The sequence below is a fragment of the Oculina patagonica genome, unplaced genomic scaffold (genome assembly GCF_052425735.1).
Source record: "Oculina patagonica isolate OP01 unplaced genomic scaffold, crgOcupat unplaced550, whole genome shotgun sequence".
Lineage (NCBI taxonomy): Eukaryota > Metazoa > Cnidaria > Anthozoa > Scleractinia > Oculinidae > Oculina > Oculina patagonica.
Window position 1 is genome coordinate 1 of NW_027558418.1, and position 5,251 is coordinate 5,251.

Here is a 5,251-nt window from a genome sequence, read left to right on the forward strand (position 1 = left end):
TAGAATGATGTTGGAAAAATCGATCGAGTGTTTTTGTACACTTTTTATACATCTTTCTCGAGGCTCAATACACCCTTTGACACTCCAATTTTACTCGGGCAGAATGACGCGTAAAACAGTTTTCAATACATCCATTGGCCGTTTTTATACTAGAGACGTGTTACCCGTCTGGACGAGCCTCGGCAAAAATTTTGTTTTTTCGTCTGGTTATGCGTCTCTAGTATAAAGACGGGCACAAGACGAGTTACCCGTCTAGACGAGCTACTTTTCGAAATGCGTCTTGAAAGACGGATAACGAAAGGAAGCTCGTCCAGACGTGTTACGCGTCTTGTGCCCGTCTTTATACTAGAGACGCATAACCAGACGAACAACAAAATCTTTGTCGAAGCTCGTTCAGATGGGTAACACGTCTTTAGTATAAAAACGGCCTTCTTTTAATTCTTTCAGCAGTGCGTGGCCTAAATACAACACAATGCCTCACACGTTACAACAATTCTTATACATGTCCACAGCTGTCTGACCCTCCTGAGCGAACACACTGTTGTTTATTGAATAATCAGCCTGTTTGTTGTCTGCCGGGAGGTTCATCATGCAGCCACAGTGCTGATAAGCGAAATTATTGCCCGCGCCCAGATGATGGAAAGGAACGAACACACTGTTGTATATGGGATAGTCAGCCTACCTGTTGTCTACCGGGAGGTTCTTGGTGCAGTGACAAGTATGCCGATATCCGAAATTATTGTCCAGGCCCCAACAGTGAGGAGAATGAGCGGGACTGCTGTGTGTGGGCGGGAGCTAACGGGCAAGACTGTTGCAGGTGAGGAAAACGTGACATTTCTACTGTGTCATAATCAATTGTTATATCCCCACCCCTGTCTCAAATATCGTTGATAAATGTTCCGTTCTATGCAATTTAACTATTTATTTGGGATAGTGTGAACGTACAGAGCAAAGTTGGAAACCTGGGAATATAGCTGACCTGTTTTAAAAAAAATCGCAAGTTCCTGAGTTTTGACTGGTTAACAGGCAATGGTATATGAGCTCATAAAAATTGTAGGTGTTTGTGATAACGAGAACAGCCGGGAAGCTTCAAATATTGCAATTTTTCAGTTATTTTACTCGCACTTGTTGGATATGAGATAGTTGTAGCCAACTTAGCACTATGCATATCCAACGCGCACTCGTTAAATAAGATTCTAGAGACATTTAGCTACAGGTTTTTTACTTTAACGGCAAACCGCAAACGGCAGTTTTAGCTTAGTTGTTTGGCGTTTGAGGTATCATGAAGTCTACCTGTTTAGCTAGACGTCTTCAACCTCGAGCAAATTCGCGTAGATAACAAAGATGACTTGTCAAATTCTAAAATTCAAAATTACCAGTGATCCAGTCTAACACCCACGCTTTCTTTATCGACGGTTGTTGAAGGCGGCACGAAAGAAAGCACACAAACTGCTGGTCAAGATTCACGGCAAAATCAAAATTTATTTTTTTCTTTCATGGTAAATACAATTCTCTCAAAAACTGCTCTGTTTTGTTACGGTATCTGTGAAAGAAATAGCTAACCTTAGCGTTTACTGGTTCGCCTTCAAAACATTCGTCCGTTCCACTGGATGTTTTCTGAGAAATATACGGTGAGATTCCGAGAATTTACTTGCGAGCTTTCCGCCGCCATATTGGATTTGCGACATATCAAAAGACAAAACTGCTCAATCTGCACTCTTTCATCTTGAATTTTTTTCTTTGTGTCTAGACAAATAACTATTTCAGATATCTATAGCGTCAATACGTGAGATAACTAAAAATAAAAGAGAAGAAACCTTGAAGGAAATCACCAACGTGAAAAGCTACCTCTCGCCGTGGAAAACGTGCGTTGTAAACCTCAAACGTGACCTCGGGGCCTGAGCACGTGATTCCCAGACGTTTGCGGTTTGACGTTTATAGCCGAAAACCTGAAGCTAAATGTCTCTATTGTTAATAACTAGAAATAGCTGACACTAGGTTGCCCCCGAAGTTTCGACGATGTTTATCGGTTTTTCTTTGCTGTTCATCCTTTTCTACAACTCAGACATTTGATTGGAAATTAATTTTCTATTTTGGATGATTATTAATTATGATACGGTAAATCATTTAATTACAAGAACGCAACAGCATCTTGACATCATTTTGTCATGTTTTGCTGTGGTGGGGGATCTCAGCTAGACTCAAGCTAGACTTTAGAAAAAGTCCGTCGTCTTTATTAATTTAACACGCCGGGACGGTCGACCTATCGCGACTTGCGTGGCTCGTTTTTGCGACTTCGTCGCTTTGAATGGGCCGCTTTGCGGGCTCGAATCGAACTCACTTCACTGTGGTATAGTCTTGATCTCAGCGAGGATAAACTTTAGAAACAGCAAAACGTTTTAAAATTACCATTTGAGCCGGCCCAATTGTTTTATAAATATATGGGCTGAGAGCCCGAGCATGAAGAATGACATGAGAATGATCAATCTTTAGAAAGAAAAGGATGTCGAAAGAATTTCTTACCTCTGTCAAAGCAAACGCCTGCCGCGAGTTTTAAATAATCACAATGCATCTCGAGATCTCTTTTGAATTTCTTTTCTTGATGCCGCATATCATCTTGTAAAATTAAAATTTCGTCCGGAAGTGGACCGATCAAGACTTTTAAAGTTTTCTCCATTCGAGTAGTTTGTGCCTGGTAAATCACGGTCAGTTGGACAAAGGTATCTTATCGTAAATCACGCTTCATGACAACGATTAACTTTTTAAAAGGAAAGGATACCGAAAGAATTTCTCACCTTTGACAATGAAAACGCTTGACTTTCTAAAAGTCGCTCGCTTCTGGTTTCCGGTTTCGCCTGCCGCGAGTCTTTTTTAAATTTCTTGCAAATCTCGTCCGGAGATAGACTGATCAAGGCTTTTCTCCGTTCTAGTAGTTTGCGCTTGGTAAATCGCGGTTTTGGACTAAGGCTTGCTTATCGTAAATCGCAGACAAATTTGAAGATATGGCTTGATATGTTCGTACGTGTTCCTAGACATACGGTATTTCTTCTTCGGCCACTCAGATGTAAAAAATGTGGATTTTCTTACTTCTCTGCGAGTTACTTAGTTAATTATCGCGAAGTCTTTTCAACAATTGCATTGCTTTCGGCGTTTAGACATTGTGAAATGAATAGGCCTCGAATAAAACCTCAAATTATCTTTTTCAAAATTCTGCCCAACTGCAATCAACCTTTACAAGCTTCGTTTGTTTACTTGTTGTCATCCGTGCACGTGCTCATGCTTGGGCTGTCATCATTACCCAATCATCGTTTACTTGCGTCATCATTGACCAGTCACCGTATGTCGGCATTTTACAACTCCCGATACCTACTTGCGGGCTTTCAGCTTGGCGGCATTTTACAACTCCCGAGACTATTTGCGGGCAAAAATTGATCAAATCGAGATTTTTCCCAGTATATACTATATATTCGCGCGGATTACAATGATGCCTCCTCGGGTTTTGGCCTCTGGGCCAAAACCCTGCGGGGGCAATAATCCATAAAAAATTCCCCGCGCATCCGATTGGTCTAAATGCGTCACGTGATGCAGTTTTGAACGCCGACAAAACTACTTCGACAAAATCTTTTGTAAAAGATTTCCCCGAAATGAGCGGCCTTGTCTAAAAAATTTAGACAGGATTAAAAACACAACAGCTTTCATTTAGCTTAAAAGATATGCACTGATTATTGTACTTGGACATTATCTCTTTCTCTAAGTTCGCAGTTTTCTTCAAGCTTCACTCAAATATCATGAAATGTCAGTGCATATTTTTCGCGCCATCTGAAACTTTCATCTTTCTCTAATATAGCGGTAATGATCGATTTTTCATATGGAATGCGGGCAGTGGTACACTAGTTTTCAAACTGAAAAGTTGTTGTTACTTAAAAATCCGTTTGAAAGCCGAGACTATGGAGACCTTTGATCAACGTGTTCTTGTGAGCTCCGCTCCGCTCACTAAATAATTATTATTAATATTCTTGCTCGCGAATGGCAACATATTGCACCAGAAAAGAAGGGAGAGCTTGCAACAATACATATAACATCCCAGTTAGACTTGCCACAAGTCGACTCTTTTGAGCAACGAAGTCGCGATAGGTGACCTAACTACCGGAAACGGGCTTTGAGAAAGTCTACATCCCAGTAAACATGAAACAGTTACTAATAACTCAGAAAAATTAGACGAAGAAATGGCTGCGAAATTCGCAGAAGAGGACACTGAGAAATTGGATCTCATACTTTCAAGACTTAGCAACTTAGATTCAAAGATAGAGGATTTAATTAAACTAACAGGATGTTAAACGCTTACAAAGCAAAATCTCCACTCTGGAAGTATATGTTGGCGTTGTTGAAGACAAACAGAAGACTAATTTTGTGAACAACCACATCCAAAAGCTTAAAAGAAGTATTGGTACAGGGGTAGGATTTTTCTGTGTATTGCAAAAAATAATGTGGCAAATCAAGAGAAAATAAGAGGACTTATCTCCTTATTTTCTCTTGATTTTCTCTTGGACAAATTCATCAAATTTTATACATACATTAATGCAGTAAGCGCAAAAAAAGAAAATTGCGAAAACCACCGAAAAGTATGTACAAGTTTTCTTATGGCTTTGGCAGTTCAAACTCTATAGATATTTACGTAGATACGCCAAAAACAGGGGGAAATCATCGCGTAGAGACCTAAAAGTTTTATAACTTAGTTTAAGAACAAGCCGATAACTCTTCTCATGATTTATCCTGTCTTCATCGTCTTTTTTTAGGGACAAGTTCACCGGGTTGTATGTCATACTCGGACTGATGATTGGAGGCCCTGTGGTTGGTTTTTGTGTTATTTTTGTTGTCGATCGCTTACGCGAATGGTTGCGGTGTTGATCGGAATCACGATCAATGATCTTAAGTTACTTAGATCATGGTGCATCCTTACCGAAAGTGGATCTGTGGATTCATCGGTTTCTCGATTCACCACGTTCGTGTGATCTTAATCTAGTTACCAGAATAGTCTTTTAAACCTTAGCATAAGAGCTTATTTATTCATGGGCGTATGTACGGCATTTGAGCTTTACAAAAAGGACTTATTCGGAGATTTGAAATACTGTTTTCTATCCCTCCAGCTGTTTTATACTATAAGGCAAAGCATTTCAAAGTTCCTGGCCCTAAAGTGGTATTGTAAATATTATTAATTATGAAATGAATTAATAAAATGGGAATATAAGAC

The 5,251-nt window shown here is 39.8% G+C and overlaps 1 long non-coding RNA gene across 1 annotated transcript; it reads left to right on the forward strand.

The window, feature by feature from the left end:
- The first annotated feature begins 507 nt into the window (after positions 1-507).
- Positions 508-4,845, forward strand: LOC144640905 (uncharacterized). The gene is made up of 2 exons (XR_013568459.1): positions 508-817; positions 4,797-4,845. It is a non-coding gene; the product is annotated as an uncharacterized LOC144640905 (long non-coding RNA).
- The last annotated feature ends 406 nt before the right edge of the window (positions 4,846-5,251 follow it).